The sequence below is a fragment of the Lates calcarifer genome, linkage group LG6 (assembly GCF_001640805.2).
Source record: "Lates calcarifer isolate ASB-BC8 linkage group LG6, TLL_Latcal_v3, whole genome shotgun sequence".
Classification (NCBI taxonomy): domain Eukaryota; kingdom Metazoa; phylum Chordata; class Actinopteri; family Centropomidae; genus Lates; species Lates calcarifer.
In genome coordinates this window covers 14498010-14516929 of record NC_066838.1, presented here as the reverse complement: position 1 = coordinate 14516929, position 18920 = coordinate 14498010, and the positions used below count along the sequence as shown (strand labels likewise).

The window sequence follows — 18920 nt, the reverse complement described above, 5'->3', positions numbered from 1 at the left end:
TTAACATTAAATATCCTGAATATTCAAAGACTGTGAATTAGTGCTTAACCTAATCTAATCTTACTCTATGATGAGGCAGTGATTGTGTGATGGAAAGGTGACTAAACAAAAACAATGTAATTTCAAGTCTGGATTCCAACATGAGCCTATAAATATTTCTCTTAAGGCTAAGATGTTATGAGAGAAAGATAATATTTCTTCCAGTTAAAAGTTTGTTTTAAGTTTAGTGTTTTATTAAAACATAACTTTCCAGTAGGGGTCTCTCTCTCCCCAGCAATATGACATGCAGTAACTTGGTTCATTATTGACTGCAGTCAATATCAGTGATATAACCCGATTTCACTCATTTGCTAATATGAAGTTTTGGAAATGTACATTAACTCAAGCAGCTTTGCAGCATGTGTATCACAATACTTGTAACAAACTGTTTATTTGTGGATATTCAAAAACTAATTTGTGAGGGATAGATAAAGAGTAAATTAACATAAAGATATGACTTGACTGTTCATGGAAATTATCTTGGTCACTTTATAGTGAGGAGTAATACTGTGTGAGTCTTGCAAAAATGTGGCTTTTGTCAAACTTCTGCATTTGAATAAGAGAGGGCAAAATATGCGTTTGGAGTCAAAACCTTTTTTTGACAAAAATAGTTTTTATTCCAGGTGTTGGATCACATTAAAAGGGCTATTTTATGGCCAATGAATATTTCTGTATTGCAATCGACTGGCTATGTTTTTAATATACGGCATTATAGACTGGCCAAATATTTGTTGTTTTCAAGTCAGCTTTAGGTAAAATAACCCATAGTTCTCAAGAATATCTTTTTGTTTTTTCCTCTGTGAGAGAATACGCTGACCATTTTCAGCTGAGTGCTTTTGCATTCTAATGGCACTATTAATTATTGTGTTGTTAATTGCAGGTGTACTAAAAATGATAAAGTATATACTGTATAGGTAAATAGCTTGTTATAGCATCAACTGCTAAAAGTTTAATTTGTAATTTAATGGTTACAACCTAATTGTCAATATAATAAGCAGGCATTTTTTTTTCATTCCCTTGTCTCAAGAAATAATAATTTAAAATAACTGTACTTGTATGGCACTGTCAACTTTAAAAATATCTCCTAGGTTCTTTGCGGTATTCTTGACATCTGGAGTCGGGGGGGTGGGTAGTGGGGCAAAGATAAAGACCTATATTACTGCAGAAAGTTTTGTGACATCAAGTTTCACATCGGTTGAGGAGGTCTAGTGTGGCTGGCAGAATGAAGTCAGAAAACTTGACAGAGAGATTTAACTGTGTGTCATCTGCATAACCGTGAAATGCGATGTGACAACTGATGTGACCTAATGGCGGCATATACAATGAGAACAAAAGTGGTTCAATGATTGATCCTAGAGGTATTCCACATCATGTCTGTGTGGCTGAAGAGCGAGAGTGTGAACCCATACCTATCCACTCTTTCTAATTGTGGTGCATTTAATTTTCAAGCACCTTACTTGAGAATAATATCATTTTATATTTTCCACTGCCATTATAGGTTTATGAGAACAAAGAGAAACATGAGTGTATCTGTACGGTTCCCATCCTTCCTTTTAGAGTCTTCCCACATTGTCCCACCGTCTCTATCTATAACTCTCTGTCTTTCCCTCTTTCTCACACACACAAACCAGAACCTTCACTTCTTTAATCCTTCTCCATGTGTTACCCATATCATCTCTTTCTCTTCATGCTTCTCCTATCTACCTTCTCCCTCAACCCCCTCACCTTCCTCTTGGCTCCCACCGACTTCCCAGCTGGCCTCTTGTGAAATATCCCAGTGGGTAAATTCAGAAGCATGTATCCCCGGGCTCGTGGACCGCTCTATGTTCGCCAGAACGGCGTCGCAACCTGCCAGTAGTTGGGTCCAGGGAACAGCTGCAACCTCAGTAGCCAGGGCTTAGCGCCGCTAGGAGGGTTGGTACGATCTCTGCTAGCCTCTCTGAGGGGTTCAACATGCGTCATTCTGGGAAAAGGTGGAGTATGACAGGTGAACAAAGACGAGAAGTGTGCCAGATAGAAAAAGGGAAGATAAAAGGGAAAATCAGAACAAAGGAAACTGTGTTTTCTAGATAGATAGACAGATAAATGTGGATTTGGGTGGAGACTTTTCCCACGAGAATAAAGATGGATCGACCACCAGCAGGATCACACAGCGTAACTAACCGAGAATGTCAATCCCACCACAGAGACTATCAAAACAATTTAGTGACTGAGAGAACGAACACGAGAGAAGGTGATAAACTGATAGAATTTCCTTTTTTTCTAGGATAGGGTCGATCTCTTCTTAATAGAAATAGACAGCGGGAAACATTCCCCCCACTACTAAAAACTCTAAACATTGAGCTTGTCTAACGTTTGTGTTTGTTTTTTCCTCATGAAAGCGACGGCCAGCTCGCCTGTAATCCCTCTATCACACATTCCCTAACACGCTCAGACACTAACACACACATATATACACACACACACAACCTCTAAGACCCTGGCCAGGCCAGAGGCTAACTCATAAACAGATCGGGCCACACCACAGTGTGTTTATCCCTCACAGTGAGAGGGACCGCTGCACATAATGTTGTCCGTGTAATGTATCTGTGAACGTGTCGAGCACTTTCGACTGTAGCTGGCTTTACTCCCTCGAGGCTGTTTGTTGTTCACAGCGAGAGACGCTGACAATAGGCTCAGACTTCACTATGTAAACTCAGCGTGTAGGGAGAAGTTTTATTCCAAGTGGTTCCCACACTCAGCATTAGTAGATTAGACAAACTAGATAAACTAAAGGATCATCATACTTCATTAAGACTCCTCCACTGGAGTGGTATCAAAATCAAATGTCAAATTTGAGCTGACGAAGCTCAAACCAAACCCTTAAACAAGAGCATTACAGATCTTGTCAAAAACTGGTATCCAGACACATCTGAATTACTCCACCATTTCCTATTTTATTGTGAAGTCTTTGGGTAGGTCTCGTACTGTGCCAACGTGCTGCCATTCCAAAGAATTTTGATTTACTGAGGCTTCCAGGTCAAGTGGGGATCAAGGCTGATCCCGAGGCTGATTAGAGCCACTGAAATGATAGGGTCAAGAGAGACAGATCCAATCAGGGTGAAAGGTGTCATTCTTCTGTCATTCTTCTGACACCAACATATATGACATATTGTTTCTTTCGCTGTTGTATGAGTATTACTTTTAAGCAGGATCAATAAAAAAAACAAAGCCTGTCTTGGTGCACAGCTTTGTAATTCAGACTGATTGCCAGCAGAGTTGCACAAGAAGTGAATTATGACTTTTCTCTTCCATTAGCAGTGATGGAGCAGAGTCTGCCAGGTCAGGGCCATTCATCTACATTATAATGTCATGATGAGATTGCTCCAACTGCAAAGAGAAAAAACAGGCTCCCAGTTCAACTCCCAGGGTAACAAGACATCATAGTATTGCATCCTTATGTGGCAGATGCAGTGTTACATGCACAAGAGGCTGCACATTTAAGTCACGCTGTCAAAATGTGAAGTCTGATGACTTTGAAATGTACATCAACTGCCATTAAAAACTGTATGATTGATGCTTTTTTTCCCTAGGACAGGGAGAATGTTAATGATGCTTCAGCACTTTCCACTGTTCACACATCAGTGCCCAAGCTACAGAGCATCATCATTGTCTCTCACCTCTATTATGGCTTTCTGTACAAATACAGGAACAATTTCAGCAGATGACTAATGCCACCACTGCAACCAATCCAAACCCTGCAACCACTGCTGGACACTGACAAGGGTTATTATTGGAGCTGAAACTATTAGTCTATCAATGAGTAAGTTGACTGACAGAAAACTAACTGCCAACTACATTATTTAGACAATGTATTAAAATAAAAAAATTTTAAGCTTCTCAAATGTGAAGATTTGCTGGGTTTTTTTCTTCTTCACTGTAAACGTAATAATCCCTGAGTTCAGACTGAAGAACTTGAATTTACTTGAAAATGTCACCATGGGAAAAACTAATGTACATTTTTCAAAGATCAAATTACTAATACAGAAAATAACCAGTTGATTATTGGATAATGACTGTCAGTAACACTGTTACCATCACAATTACTATTCCAGGTGTTTTTTGTTTCTGCTTGCTGTGTTGTGCACCCCTGGTTTGTAATTTTTAACATAGAAACTAATGCTCTACACTTTTATTCATAAATTTTCATGTGCACTTTGCACCTCCCTTCATCATGTATATATATGCAACATATTACTCCTGGGCATCTAAATTTCATTGGTCTTATCTCTCTACCTGCTATGGCTGTAAGAAAACAAAAACAGTAAAGCCACATTTAGCTTCATTGATAAAACATAGTTTCACAACACAACGCATAAATCATATGCACTGTGGATCTTAAATGAAAGAGAAGAATTTGTACAAGAAAATCTGTGCTTTGTGTTTATAGCTGAGTGATTTGATCTGCCTCATGTCAGATCTAATCATTATCACAATCATATCAAAGTGTCTCCCTCGCCTGAAAGGGAGAAATGATTGAATATGCGCCCACCCACAGACACACAAACACACGCACACACAATGTGTGCCACTATTTTGCCATTACTGAACACATTTAAAACATAGCACGCTAAAATGTGTGTTTGCCCACAAGCAATATGGGGAATCTGGCATTAAGTAAGGGTAAATTTGTTTTATCTGGAGCATAAACAGGCTCCTTAAATCCATTATGTTGTTTCTCTGGGGGCCAGTTATACAGTCGGACCTGCGCAGCCTGAGTAGGAACCCACTGAGGGGAGGAGATGGCTATCAGGAGCCACAGGGCAGATGGGGGGACCGTTTTTATCGAAGCACACGCTGTAATGGGGTCTTCCTGTGAGGGGGCCTGAGGAGTTTCTCTTGACAGAGCTTTCATGTGTTCTCATTGCTGTGGTGTGTGTGTGCTGTGTGAGTTGTGTGCCTGGAGAAAGTCACTGTGGGCCATTAGACCTCTGCACGCATGCATACTAACACACATCTGGATATGCTTCTCCTCAAACAGTCATACCTACATACAGTCTGGCAGTCCATGTGACCTTTTAATACTATCTAAGAACTTTTAGATAAAGCTAGTTAGACCTTTCAGCTAGAAAATACCGCCGCCACCACACACACACACACACACACAGACACAGACACACACACACACACCTGCTCATGTCATGTCACAATCCTTGCACACCACTATGTCCATGATTTCCTGTAGATGACTCATGTCAGCTATCCGCAGAGGATTCTCAAAGGATATACAAGTCATCTTTGTATAGCTGATACACTATCAGCTGTTAACAAAAGGACTATCTATCTACAGTATGAGAGGGCTTGATGTTAAGGTTTGATCGACATATCCATAAAGATTTTACAGCTGTGTTTAGGTGAGACCTCGTCTGTGAGGCCTGGAGCGTTCACTTAGCGATGTATCAGCTGCTCAGAGTTAACTCTGCACAGGTGGGGCACGCCCACTCGCATCTCTTCCTTATGACATGAGTTAATTCATTGTGGGTTTTGCGAGAGAGCTGGATAGAAAGAGCGAGAGATGGGCTAAGTTGGCCATTGAAAAGAAACACATGTCAGGGTTCAGAAATCACCTGGCCAGCTGTGATTTATACAGGAGTTAGGTTTGGATCAGGGTCTGAGGTCTGCAGAGGGGGTGAGGGTCTTTAATTCAGACCAGCCTCCAGTCAAAGTAACAGTTAGCAGCTCTGTGGTCTGTTAGCTGGTGAACCGGGGCATGTCCTGTCATGTGTGTCTGTCAGTTACACTTGGTGGTTCCATGCAGTGCTCTCAACAAGCTCTCTGTGGAGAGACAGACCCAGTCAATCAGACAGGGGTTATATTTCTCAGGAAATAGCATACCAATGCTTGGATGTAATGAGCTAAACCAGTATGCAGCACTGATAGTACAGATACTGGGTTTTATTATATAATGAATATTTGCTATTAAATACTGTCCAGCACAGTATGATTTCTGCAACCTGTTAGAGGCCTCTTCATGAAGTGCAGCTCCTGCAAGTTGTTCTGTTCTTGTGAGGCTGATCTTGATGTTGTCCTTGTCCTTAGGTTGGGAGGACAGCAGCAGTTTTACAGGGATAGCACAGGGCTCTGATGTGTCTACTAGATGAATCCAGGTCTCTCTATACAGCAGAGTGGGAGGAACAATTTCCATGTAAATGAGCAGCTTGCTGCTCACTTGTACATCCCTGTTCTAATACATGCTTCTCCTGACTTTTGCAAAGGTCCCTCTGGCACAGCTGATGTGATGATTTATTGCTTTGCCGATGTCCACATTTCCAAGATTGGTGTTATCATTGTATTACTGATGGGGAGGTGGTGCCATCCAGTGGTAGCTGAAGGAGAACTTGTGTGTTCCTGATGTTCAGGGTTAGTCCAAGGAGCCTATTAATGCTTGAAAAATTGCATCAAGGATTCTGAAGATTTACCTGTGATTGGGCAAAATGGGTTGCCCCAGAGCAAATCAAACAGTCTCATTAGTATGACTTTCACTGGGGAATTTTTGTGCCTTAGGGTGCAATTTCATCATAAAATCAAAAGAAAATCACCCTTAAATAAAGAATCAGTAGTATCAGAATCTGAAACTTCTCAGTAAATACCCTTCCAGTTTCAGTATATACAGAGTAGTCTGACAGTCCTGTACCCTAGGGAGAGATATAGGGCAGTGTGAGGAGAGGGCAAAGGCAGAAAAGGGCAGCCCACCCATTGCAGTCCAACATGAGGAGGGCAGATGTACAGGCGGGCGTACAGGGCTCCTTTCAGAGTACAAAAGGTTTATCTAAATAAGACCCAGCTGATGTTGCCGTTTTCTCCTCAGACCCAGCCCTCTCGCTCTCTGGTCCTCCATCTCTCAATCATCTTTCGAGGCCTCTTTTTTACTAATCCTCTCGCACTATTTGACCTATGACTTGGTGCCCATACTTTTTCAGGTCTCTCCCCCCTCTTTTGTTCTGCTCAGAGTGGGTGTATGTGTGGCAGATCTCAGGGGAGCAGGTAAAGTATAAATCTATAGCAGTTCTGACATCTCCCAGTCTCTGGTTCCCATTTGGTCTGATGCCCTGCAATCAGTCACTCCTCTGCTCTCCTCTTTCCCTTTCTTTCCTGTTCATTGTTCTCATTCTGGAGACTTTTACAAAACTTTGTGAAGTTCCTTGTGTTTTTGCCACAAAAAAATGATCATATGCTTCAAAAACACCCACGTCTAAATCGATGATATCTACTCTGATCATCTCTCCGCTGTATATTATTCTGCCTTGTAAGCAGGAGTGTTAAATTGACATATAGTTTTAATGAAAACATGAGCGGACTCAGTAGGTATTGTTGCTGACAGCTCACAGCAGCAGCACTTGGGGGGGACGAGTTCCCGCTCTGTTCTTTCATCTCCAGTCATATCAGCTTGATCAGTGAAACCGTTTAAATTGGACATGTGTTTCCCCCTGCTAACAGTCCGCCACAGGGCACAAATGCACACATACACACTGAACGAGGAAGAGAGCGTCTGTTTCAAATCCCACAGAGAGCAGGCTGATAAGGCAGTCTGTGAGGATTTACAAGACCTTTAATTTGTCGCTCATGCAACGCCATGTAAACTCAGTTGTAGTGTGTCTCTGTCTGTCTGCAAAAACTTGTCTCCTCCTGCTCGACCTAACTAGATGAAGATGGTATAACATGTAAATGGTAGTTCACTGGTAATTTCAGTACTTACGCTATGAGAATCACTTGTATCTGTATTTTGTGTTTCAAACTGCATTTCAAAAACCAAGCTTTCTACTTCAACCTCTCCCTAAGTTCAATTTTGGATATACGACAACCAACAATTAAAGAAATACTTTAACATTCTGGGGAATAAATTGCCTTTTTTCTGGAAAATAGATAAGCAGATCGATACCACTCATATTCATCCCTTACATATGAAGCTGGAACCAAGCCTAGCCTGTGTCAGTGACTTCAAACCAAGAAATAGTCTGGTGCATGACCAGCCCTACAACTGCAACTGCTTTTTACACTTTGGTTTTTGTACATTAAATAAAGGAGATAAAATGTATTAATTAATGAGCTTTATAGGTGCATACTGCTAGCTACAGAGGTGCAGACATCAGTTGATTCGCTGATTAGTCAACCAACCAAAAAAAAATCGATGAGCAACTTTTTTGACAGGCTGATAAAACATCTGTATTGTTTCTTAAGCAGAAATGCCAAACTTTTGCTAGTTCCAGTTTCCCCAATGTGTAAACTGTAAACTGAATATCTTTTCGCTTGACACCAAGGTCAAAGCAAATAATTTCAGCTTTGAGAAACTGTTATGGACATTTTTCACTGTTCTTTGACATCCTTCCTCATTGAAATGTTTCAGTCATTTCAGAAATATATATATTTAGAATAAGTAATTTGCATAATAGGACACTGCACAGAAAACTGTAAATGAAGCTGTTTTTGTTTCAAACCAAAGCATAATTGCAGAGGTTAACATTAGCACATGTGGGTGACTGAAAAAAGAGATTATGCATTAATGTGCAGGTGCAGTAAGACCAGTGGGACAGAGCTGGATAGCCAAGTATGGTTTGGGATGAAGGTGGAGGGTTAAGGGAAGGGGGCTAGATGATGTCCAAGTGAGAGCGCTCAGTTTAGGGGAATGAAGAGACAGAGGACCACCAAAGAGGGGCTTGGGGTTGGATTAGAAGCACATGGTGAAACGTCCAGGCATTGCAACATGTGTGTGTGTGGAACAGCGGGGCCAGTCAGCCCTACATCAGGGGACTCTAAGGGGAGGGTGGGCTTAGATAGCTGCAGCAGGAATGATAAAGGGCTAATTCCTAATGTAAGCAAGCCAGGTATAAAAGAAACCAACACCCTTCAACCCAACAGTCAGTCAGACAGTGCTTCTATTCAAGCACTATCTCAAGTAGAGGGTACTTGAGATACTTGTACTTTGCTTATTACTTCCATCTTATGCTGCTTTATGGAACTAAACTGATTTAGCTTTAGTTGCTAGTTACTGTTCAGATTAAAATCTAAAATAAAAAAGCATATGATAATATTATGAAATACACTGCATTGTTATACATTAAACCAATGATTTCGATCCTCTTCTTTTACGCAAAAGCAGCAAAACTGTTTACTTGGGGCCCCTTGACACACATTTCACATGTCTGAGTCGTTAGTATTTCCACCAAAGATTTTTCCCTCTAAACTTTTCAGATGGTTTCACTTGGATAACTGTTCCAGACCTAATGAGGTAAAAGCATCCAGTATTTCTCAAAAAAAGAGCAAAGATTAGCAAAAAGTCCAAAAAAATAAAAACAAATCTGTGTACCAGAACTTTGTTTTTCTCCTTTGCTAACCTGTTAGTCATCATATATACTCTCTAGATTTCTCTTGTGACCCTTTGGAAGGGACCTGACCCCTAGGTTGGGAACCACAAGGCTAACTGTAATTACCCAACAGTATAAAGTGGGTACTTCAATCAGCCGCAACAGAGGAGTGCTTCTTAAACACTGATGCATCAGTATTAACATTTTAATGATGTATGAGTAACATGGGCCATTTTTCTGCAGTGCCTTTACATTTTGTACTTTAAACAAATTTTAATGATATCCTTAAGTAACTTTACCTGAGTAGTAGTTTGAATGCAGGACTTGTACTTGTAAGTAAGTATATTTACACTGTTATATTGCTATTTTTTCTTATGAACAGGATCTGACTACTTCCACCACTGCCTGCAGCACACTGAAACAAGGCAAAAGAAGCAGTCCTCAAGCTCTCTGAACCTCACCATCTACTGAAACCTGGCAGCAACAAGCCAGGAGATGCTTCCAGGCCCTTGAAGCAGTCCAGAGGCTGATCTAAGCCTTGGTGTATCTCGCTGTGTGTTAGATCTCCCGAGATGACGATAGGCCCCGTCCATCACAGTCAGAGATAGTAGAGTTTACTGAGAGCTGACATAAGGGCAACATTTCACTCTGACAGTCCAGGACCGGTGCCAGCCAGCTGCCAAAGATATGCCAGCTTTTACTGGACCGCTTCAGCCGGCCACAACACAACTATTGTTAAAATATGGCGTGAAATCTGGTGTCCTTCACCAAGAAAATGTTTTCATTCTGATGCCGACAGTCTCTTGCAGTTTTTTGACATCAGCCTGGCAGACACAAAGGTTTATATATGGAGCTGGTTCACTGGTGTCACTAGTTCACAGAGGGCAGTGTGTATGCAACAAAGGTTTTAGATAATGCCAGCACTTGAATGTTAAAGACAAAACCACATGCACTTGCCTGTGATGCATTTCTAAGTCAGTACAATCTCTGTCTTGTTGAGTCTTTGGATCAATGTGTTTGCATACTGGTGATATTGCCCTGACATTACATGTTAATATCAATAATACTAAAGTTATTGAAGTACTTTCCATCCCACCCAGGCTGAAATCAAGACAGGTTTTTTGTCCAGGTTTTACCATGGCAGGAAATTGAAAGCCAGAGACAGACTCACAGGGCATCAGAGTCTTTCAGACATGCCTGCTGGGCTTGGAGGAACACACAAGATGAGCTGGCTTTGACCTCAGTAACACAACCAGAAAATTGCAGAAATGATGTTAAACTTTAGTCTCTAATGGGGTGAAAAGATGTGATAGCCTTCATCATGGATTTACTTGCTTGCTTGCTAAAATATTTTTCCTAATTACGTTATCAACTGTTGCACTCGACACACACTGACTGATTACGCACTCCGACACCAGGGAACATGCCTGAGTGTATCAACTAATTCGCTGTCACTAACAACGGCGATGATGACTATTCGATCAGTGAGTCACGATTTTAGTGAAGCATTGCGTGGCCATGTGTCACTGGGTGTACTCAGATTTGTTTGGACGTCTGGGATGTAGCGGTAGCCTGGTCTGAGTTCACTTGCTTGTCCGTGAGTGTCTGTTTATGTTGCATAAACTATCTCTTACATCCTGTTGATGAACTCATCTTTGCATCCTTGTTTGGTACAGTAGCATACTTTCACTTCATTTCATTTTGTGTCTTGGACTTGTGGCTTATCGTACAGTACAGTACAGAGCAAATCACAGAGGGAAATACATAATTTCATACATTATAAGGACAGATTTATTGTCTGCTAATGGATAATGTTCTAATTATCAGATAAATGTGTGTCACAGGGGTGGCAACAGGCAGTTATTTTCATGATCTGACAATTAATTTCTCAATTAATGCATTCATAATTATCCCATAGCCAAAGGTTATGAATTCAGATTCATATATGACAATAAAAAGCATCAGATCCTCACAGTTTAGGAGCTTGAGTCCACACTCAAATATATTAACAATTATTTGACAGTTTGCCATGAACTTTTGGACAGACATTCATAGTCCACAGAGGAGGAATCCTAATGACTACTAACTTTTTCTCTGACGCCACCATGTGGTCAAAATTTCAATTTATCAGATACTTTGATTTATGACTAAATACCTTCAAAACTAAAGGCATTACCACCAGCCTCAGCTGTTTATAACACAGGCTGTTAACATGACTGCAGACTCTTCATCTTGAAAATAGTTCCTGGTTTATTTTCTGCCAGCCGACTAACTCATATAGTAAATTGTATAAATATTGTAATTAGTAAGGATGTAATAATCAAAGTACATTTTCTTTATTCATACAGCATATATACTGCATATATCATATAGCATATATCTGAACTGAAAAATAATGTTAATGAAATAAAATAATGTCAAAAATGATTTTTTTTTAAATAATAAAAAATGATAATGACCTCTTACAGGCTTATGTTCATGTTTGCATGCAAAATATTTTGGGGTTGTTATTGTCCAAATTCAGTATGTTACTAAAGACAGAAATATTTTTTTAAACTCTTATTATCACTGACGCCGCCCACTCTCACTCAGACGTATTAGCAGAGGCTGGGCAGACAAGTATCCACAGGGTTTTAAGAGTTTAATATTTTTTATAGAAGCTGTATGTGGGTTGTTGCTACTGTTTGTGCCAGGAATACTAGTCCCTGTCTGAGCCCCTTGATGTCTGCTGAGTTCACTAGGGTTGGTACTGGAGAGACTGGGACTGGTGGGGGTGACCACCATGCTGGAGTCCTACCTCCCAGTATGTCTGTGTCTGTGTCTGTGTCTGTGTGTGTGTGTGTGTGTGTGTGTGTGTGTGTAGTGCAGAATGCCTGGGACTAAACCGCATTTGATTTTTATACGCTTGTGGCTAACAGGAGCCAGATGTAGCTGCCTCCAGGGAGATTACCATCGAAACAGCCATTTATTTCTCTTTTTCACTCTCTTTAATGAGATGTGTGTGCATGCATACTTACATACATACATCTATGTGTATATACATTTGAGTAAAAACAGCCACTAAGTCACAACAGCATTTGCATTATTTCTCAGGAAATGGAACTGGTTCGACTTTGCTTGTTTGTTTAGCAGTGGATGTATCCTGTTCAGATGACAGAGCATGAGAGTGAGGAGATCCATGATTTCATCACATAAAGATAAATGAGAAACAATAGATCAGAGTGTCAGAACTCTGAGGACTCACAGTTCTCTGGATGCTTAACCTGGCCCTGAGACACAAGAAGATTCATGAACCCTAACTGAGAGGTGAAGAAATGAGCACACGCCCACACACAACAGTTAGATGGTCAAAATCCCTCTGCAGAATAATCCTGGCATCGTGATTGCGGGGCATTCTTCAGCTCATTAACGACAGTCATTCACAAGCAATGACAAATAGGATACTGGAATTATTGCACCACTCTTTACGGGCTGAATTGTTCTCCTCTGAACATATGCATGGATGAGAATTGAAAAAGAGAGCACAAAGCAAAAGAGAAGCGTTGTAGAGAGAAGGCAGAGTGTTAATTGAAAGCGAATGTGTCTGTGCTGGCTGCTGGTCAGAGATGGGCTGGGGTCCCAGTTGGCTTCCACTTCAAAGGCCCTACCCGCCTGTCTCAAGCGCACCTGCAGCCGGTTAAACCCTGCTCTCATCACTCAGGGAGTGGAGGGACCTCTTCTACAACTTAGAGCCCTCACCACACAGCCTTTTGCCAAAGGTCCATAATGGCCCGTACTCAAGAATTCAGCCTAAAACACCAAGTAGCCTGTACAATGTTTGATGCTGAACTGAGCGTCAATCACACGGTGTGAGCGCTCACAGAACATCCACAGCAGGGTTCCTGTAGCCTCAACCTCAGGGTCTATGCCACCTCCATCACAGGTCACACAGGACTCGTATAACCATCACAACATGGTCTAGACCAAGGGTTTCACAGACCTCCAAATAAATCAGAATTGGTGACAGAGAGAGTCATTAACGAAGCATTTGTTCTTCTGTTTGTTGTTGTTTAATTGATAATTTGAAGAAATATAAAAACAGTATGTATAAAGACTTTTAAGGGGGAAGCTTATGGGTAAAAATGAATGCAGACTGCAGATTTAGTTTTTACCTGGAACAAACATTTGACCAACAATCAATCACTGATGACCATCAATGATAATATTTCCATTTAGTAAGCTCATAACAATCACAGTAGTCTGGATCCAGTAAGGTGCTTCACTCAAGATAATATACCGTAATATACAGTGCAAACGTTTTAGGGACTTTAGATGTTTAGATTCTTATTCCATCATGGACTATCATCAGGGAGGCATCAGATCTGTCCCATATTCATTCTGTAGCATGACCCCAAACATACAGCCAAAGTCAAAAGGAACTATCTTCTGTGACAAGAAGAACAAGGAGTCCTGTAGCAGATGGTATGGGCCCTGACAAAGCCCAGATCTCAACATCATCAAGTCATTCTGGGATTACATGAAAAGACAGAAGCAACTGAGAGCTCTCCAAGATGCTTGGAACAACCTACCCGCCAAGTACCTTGAAAAACTGTGCACAAATGCACCGAATTAACTACTAAACTATTCATGGCATTATCTTTGAAAGCATCCTCACTTTAAGTGCCTAAAACATTTTCATGGTACTGTAGATGTGCTGCAGTATGGATTTTTCTCATTGTAAAAAGTTAAGTGTTGCTCATAGAGATGAAAACACTTTACTAAGAATGTGGTCAACCAGAGTCCCTGACTACACTATATCTCACCCTGCCTTAATATACCTTAAAGAAGAGATATGTGAAAGTATGTTAAGGTTTAAAAGACTAAACAAACACCAAGGAGGCTTAAGCACAGTTCCTTATATTTGCTATATACAGTAACCAAAGCACAAACGGGATGCACATGCTGACAAAACCAGTATCAGTACTTGAGGCCTGTGCCTTAAGCTTTCTTTGATACAAAAGCCAACAAGACACCTCTTTGTTTTTACCTCCTGGACACAAGTCAAGCCCGTTTTCTCTAATCTTTGATGTGCTGCTATATTTTTATATTCTTAGAATATTCTTATCTTTGGTTAAACCTGTATCAATTGATGTTGTATATTACCAGCTTATGAAGTTGTCATTGCAAATAGTCGCTGATTTACACATTCACCAGACACAGAAAATATTAACATCATTTGGACCTGCGTTTGAGTCCATCTGGCGAATGTAAGTCCAATATTCACTGTGTTTTTAGTCTCAGAGGGGAATATCTGGCACTTCAGCAGCTAGATAGTACACTATGTTCACCACTTAGTTGCTAACTTTTTCTGTGTTTAGTGGTGGGCAGGTGTTGTGGGTTCATCAGAGCTTTTTTTGCTGCCTGCTGGAAACAATTTCAATGAAAACAGAAAGTGGGACTAAACCAAAACAGTAAAGCTGCAGGACATAAAACCAACTATAATGCTGTCTATAAAGACAAAGGCAACTGCAGAGTTGGATGTTCATTTATTGGGAGTTCATCTATTAAGTGACCTCTTTCACATTCCACGTGATCATTTCATCCATAAAAATAAAAATGTTGATGAGATCAGTTTTAACATTCCAAAACTAAAGAAACTGATATAATTTCAGCACTTGACCATTCAACTACTTTGAATATAGTAATTCATGTTAGGAAAAGGCTAGAGAAACATTACAATTGCCCAAAATAACTTCAATTTTTGCTCTCATTTGCATATGCACAAACTCCTAAGCACACCCTCAATCCTCATCCAAAGTCTTAATCCTAAAATAGATTTGTTTTGATTGCAGTCCATGTCTTGGTGCAGCCTTTTAACATGTGAAATATACCTGGCATATAATAATTACAATGATTTCTTTCCACTTTCTGCAAGCTCCTGAATAAATAAATGTAAAACACAGCTCATACCCATAGTTCTACCATTATGATTTCAGTTTTGATTTACAGACTGACTCACCCCTTGAAAGGCGAAAGACAGAAAAGAAGGATTCACTGTTTCAGGGTTCAAATTCAGTGATTCACTATTCACTATGCTACCTCAGCTAGCCACCATGTGACCAGCTGCCCATGACCTGCAGTGTACGTCATGCAGACAGTTCCCTACTAAAACAGGAAACTACTCAGCACAAACTCAGTTCCACTCAGAAGGAGCAAGGAGTCACTGTGCCGTAAAAATCCCCAGCATCCATAAAGGTAAATTTCAACTTGGATTATTTTAAAACATTTTCACTCAGTAAAATTTCAATGTTTTAACTGGAAATAGGAGTGAAAGCAGTCGGCTTAAAGTTTATCCCAGTCTATCCCGTCTAATATAGAGGATGTGTGCCTGATTATTTCTGTCTGCGTGACTGTTTGTCTGTGTGTATTATTGTCCCAATCTATCTACTGCCAGTGGGGCATGCCTGTTTTTGAATAAGAAGTGTCTGAGATGCGTTAAACGTCAAAGAGGCCATGCTGTCCCGGATATCCCTTTGATGTCGTCTGTATCACCTGCTCTACACTCATAGTCTGAGTGTGTGCCTGTAAGTGTGCATGTGTGCATTCATGTGTGTGCATGCTCTGAATTTGTCCAGCATGACAGCATCCTCCCGCAACTCAAACAAACAAACAGTCTATTGCAGAGTTATCACCATAACATCTACGGTTCACTTCACAGGAGCAATAAAATCTATTAGTGACAGTGTATCCTGGGGATACAGAAGAAAAGGGTCATGAGTATGCAGAGCTTAGCCCTATAGAGGCCAACCATGATGTAATGTAAGGGTACATAGCGTAGGAACGGCTGCGGATGTGTGTGAGCGATTTCTGCATCTGTGCAAGCACAAACTTTCTCTCAATATACGTGCCTTTCGTTGCACCCTTTGCACCAGGGGAAAGTGGCTGACAACAGGCTGCGACACCTTCTCTGAGAGCTAGCCAAACGTTTTAGAGGCTTCTGGAGTTCCAGTGCCGCTGTGTTTGTTCAAGGCAGTCCATCTCTGTCGGCAGATCTAAATTTACAAGACAATAAATTATCACAGATCTGGTTCTCTGGCTTGCACGCATGCACACACACAATGTGGCTTGTCTGTCCCTGGAGGACAGTGTATTTTTAGGGTCTGTGATGTATTCTGACCTTTCATTAGCTTTATGGATAATGCTACTGGATGTTCAGCTGATTATTATCTAAACAGCCACTCAGGCCCGGTTCTTTTAATTACAGTATTAAGTTCATCTCCAATAAGTCATGCTGCAGGAATTAAAATTTATGACAGAGATCGTCTTCATCAGAAAAAAAGCACAGCATTGGCCATGTGTTCAAACATTTATCTTTATGTTTTCCTCACAAGCAGCCTCTTGTGGCCATTTGAGTAATGACAGTTGCCTCTTCTAGGGAAACCACACCATAATAACACTTATTTCAGCAAGTATAGCAAAATGACATATGTTTACGTTCAAGTGACAATACCCTCTACTGACCATAGTAATTATGATAGAATGATAGCAAAGGAGGAGGTCAGGTGACATTAAAATTGGGTGACAAGGTCCCTGTAGGTTGAGGTGAGTGGGTCGGTCAACAAAACATTGGACTTGGACACTGTTCATTTCCTGCCTAAAACCAACAGTCAACATCATTTTTTTTTCGATCATGATTGTATCTATTGTTGTAACCATGAGGACAAAACTTCCATTACATGGAGTTTTTGTGTCTAGGACTGACCAAACCGTAACTACAGGGTGGTCACATCATAAAACTGATTTATTTTGCGACACAGATTTGTAACGGCACACACAAATTATGTTGTCTTGCTGATAGGAGCGTCAGATCAGAAAACACTTCTATGTGGCATTCTAGAGAATGAATGAACAAAGTATTTTGTTGTTTAGGCTGGAGCACTTTTTATTAGTTTGAGATGTTTGGAAATGATGGTGTTTATGGTAACACGCCACATCGTTCCCTAATTCACTTCAGTTCAACTCTTTTCCGTTTTTGCCCCTGCCTCCACCTGTCCCTTGTTCTTACTCCCTTCATGGACCAGTGTTTGAGTTTGCCCCTTTGTGTCCCATAAGTATGGGAACTCGGCCAGGCCTGACGACAGGCTGTCCTCCCTGCTCCAGCCTGCCAGGGGATGGGAATACAGGCTGAGCTCATCCCTGGACTGCCTGACTGGTGACAGCCCACAGCATAATCCCCACAGGGGACACATTACTGGGCCATTAGTCCAATTCTTCCACCTAGAGTGTATGCCTCTGGCTTGCCCTTGGTTCATTCAGCCCATTCCCTTTTCTAACTGCAACTTTCCTTTCAGAAATAATCCTGAGTGATTATAATGTATCAACACAGAAATCAATTGGATTAGTCCAAAAACCCCTGCCTCTGTAAATCTCACCTTTATCCTTCCTTCACCCCGGTGCTGCGTTTAAACATAGCAACGCCTGTCAGTATTTTTCCTCTGAGGAGACGGTTGCCAGATTGGGCCCCGTACATCAGGGCAAACTTTTCCTCCAACCGACAAGAAGGCACTTGACTCTGTTATTGTTTATGAAGAGAAAGCTGGGGTCAAGTTCACAGGCTGGGAGAGAGAAAGAGAGTGAGAGAGAAAGCCTGTTCCAGCTCCAGCCCCATGAGAGAGAGCATAACTCAGCCGTGTTTGTGCTTCCCTAATTCCTTTTGATTTAGCAGAAAATTGTGAGCTGAGCTGCAGCGCACAAATATTCACCAGAGCTTAACTTCCTCACCTCGCGGCCTCTCACAAAACCTGTGCCCACTCCATTCTGTGTGTTTGTGCATGTCTCAAAAAACACTGAAAAGTGTGTGTGTTTGTCACTCTGACAGCAGCCTGCCTGCTGCGCTCTAAGCAGAAATACAAATGTCTCTAAAAGGAGCTTAGCTTTAACAGCAGCTTTGGCATAAACACTGGAACAGTTTTCTCAAGCTTTTGATGAAACAGTGGCTTGCGACAGCTATAGCTAATTCTAATAGTTTCAATTCCGACAGGGATTTTCCTGATTTGTTTACTTGTTTGTTAGTATTACTGGGTCAGCTGAATCAACTGTGGTATTTTCAACCCAATATCACAAACTCCCCGGAGGAGTTCAAGTCTACGCTGATAAAAACTGTACGAATGTCTGTAAACAAGTCAAGAGGGTTTTTTTTCTTTACTCTTCGGATAAAAGCAGTTTTTAATCTGTCAAGAGCAAAGTGAGGGCAAACAGAAACATCAGAGATTTGATGGCAAATGTCCGCACACAGCCGAGCCTGAGGACAACCTGAAGACACACAAACACAATGCATGGGAACAGAGGTAAGGATGGTCGCTCTCCAGGGACAATGTACAGTGTGTGTATATATATATGTGTGTGTGTGTGTGTGTGCGCGCGCATGTTTTATTCCAGCGCTGTCTCAGCACTCTCTCTCTCTTACACATGTGGTTCATATTTAAGCCATAGTGCTGTTCCACTGGACGATTTGGCTCTGTTCTCCCAGTCCCACATTCCCTGCTTTTTTCACTAAACTTT

General features: G+C 41.1%; 1 protein-coding gene across 1 annotated transcript in view; it reads right to left on the bottom strand.

The window, feature by feature from the left end:
• Positions 1-18920, bottom strand: part of fkbpl (FKBP prolyl isomerase like) — a 48780-nt gene that overhangs the window by 4382 nt on the left and 25478 nt on the right. Inside the window, exon 5 of the mRNA XM_018685897.2 lies at positions 1765-2002. The gene's annotated coding sequence lies outside the window, so the exon portion shown is untranslated. The remainder of the gene's footprint in view (positions 1-1764; positions 2003-18920) is intronic.